Consider the following 2,267-nt stretch of genomic DNA (forward strand, 5'->3'; position numbering starts at 1 on the left):
CATTGAGTTTGTTTAAATCCTTAAGGTCTGTTAAAAGAAGAGGGACTTCCAGAGTGACTTGGATATTCAAAATCTTTATGGTCTTATTAAGAGATTTGAGGTATCCTTCCACAGAGCCTGATACTGTTCCTTAAACTTACCATTGGCCTGTTGCTTAATGGGGTTGATGCAAATGGACATTTCTTACATTGAATTAACACTTGCGGGGAAGCAATTCTATGGGGACAGGAACCCAGTGTGATTGGGGATAAAATGATGGTCAAGGATGTGTTGTGTTTTTTGTTTTTTTTTTTAAGATTTTTTTTATTTGACAGCACAAGCAGGAGGAGTGGCAGGCTCCCACTGAGCAAGGAGCCTGACACAGGGCTCAATCCCAGGACCCTGGGATCATGACCTGAGCCAAAGGCAGATGCTTAACTGACTGAGCCACCCAGGCGCCCCAGGGTGTGTTCTGTCTTTAACAGATTCTACAGAATGGGGAACCTGGCTGGCTCGGTTGGTGGAACATGCAACTCTTGATCCTGGGGTTGTGGGTTTGAGCCCCATGTTGGGTGTAAAGAAATCTTCAAAAAAAAAAAAAAATACAGGCACCTGGGTGGCTCAGTTAAGTGACCTATTCTCGATCTCAGTTCAGGGCTTGCTCTCAGGGTCCTGAGTTCAAGCCCTGTATTGGGCTCCATGCTGGGCCCTTAACAAACCTACTTAACAAACCAAAAAACAAAAACCCACAGCAGAATCTACATATCAAGGATGAGGGAAGGAAATAGGTTTGGTCCATTTCTGAATGAAGGGACAAGTATGTTTTATGGGGGTATGGGGACAACTTAAGGGGAATAAATGAAGAAAATGCAACTTTAAGGGAAAAAAAGCTCTAGTTCTGTAGCTCCTCTGATTTAGTACCCCTTTGGTATTAGCTGTGAAAATTTAATGAAATGGAAAAAATTTTTTTGGAGGGGTAACTTGTTGAATGATTATTATCATCCATTAATTTATTTATAGGGTATTATTAATTTCCCTATTCCACAGATGGGGAAAAGCGGCACAAATGTTAGTAACTTACCCAAATTCACAACTAGTACTAGGCAAGTGGAAGGTCTGGGATTCAAGACAACTGGGAGAGAAGTTTCCTGAATGGGAAAGAATGCAGAAAGAGGAGGAGGAGCTGAAACAAGTTCACTTTCTTTTTAGAAGTGGCTGTGTGGGTGTTAGGAGAGGACATTGAAAGTAATGATGTCCACCTGGGTTTCCCCTTCAACTGTGACTGTCACTTGAATCGGTCGGTCATCCCAACAGGATCTACAGGACAGAGTGGCCTATGAGTGCCACCTTCTGGAATGAAGGATAAAGCCACTGCATGCTTGGCAGTGACCAGTGAAAATCAGAAGGCGTACATATATTTGTGGATGGCAAAGAGAAGAGCAACATCATCAGCTTGCAGAATGAGAATTCAAAAACATCTCAATAGAACAAACATGGTTACCAGAGGGGCTGGGGGGGTGGTGTGTGTGGAGGGTATGGGTGAAACAGGTGAAGGGGATTAAGAGTCCACTTATCTCGGGGCGCCTGGGTGGCTCAGTCGTTGAGCGTCTGCCTTCGGCTCAGGTCATGATCCCAGGGTCCTGGGATCGAGCCCCGCATTGGGCTCCCTGCTCCGTGGGAGGCCTGCTTCTCCCTCTCCCACTCCCCCTGCTTGTGTTCCCTCTCTGTCTCTCTCTGTCAAATAAATAAATAAAATCTTAAAAAAGAGAGTCCACTTATCTTGAGCACTAATACATGGAATTGCTGAATCATTATATTGTACACCTGAAACTAATATAACACTGTATGTTAACTACATTGGAATTAAAACTAAAAAAATCTCAATAGGCAGGAATGATATGCTCCATCTTATAGACCAAAATTCAATAGTAATAAGTGTAAGATTCTGCCTCTGGGTCCAAAAAGCCAACTGGTCACAAATAAAGATGGAAAGATACAGAACAATTTAAAGATTACTGTATGGATGGCCTCAAGGAAGAAAATTAGGACCAATGGATGGATGTCCAAAGAAGACTGGTTATAATTCAGACTGTGCCCTTCAGAGCTCTCAGGATTGTGCTGTGTCCTGGAAAGATGGCCAGCTTTGGAGTTGAAGACCTTATTTGACTCCAGCCTTTGATGTTGGCAAAGTTTTCTCTGTCAGTCTCTTGTCACCTAACAAATGGTGATAATACCCACCCTATGAAGTTTTTAGAAGCAAATGCAAGATCTGGAAAGCACTTTATGTC

The sequence above is a fragment of the Halichoerus grypus genome, chromosome 7 (assembly GCF_964656455.1).
Source record: "Halichoerus grypus chromosome 7, mHalGry1.hap1.1, whole genome shotgun sequence".
Lineage (NCBI taxonomy): Eukaryota > Metazoa > Chordata > Mammalia > Carnivora > Phocidae > Halichoerus > Halichoerus grypus.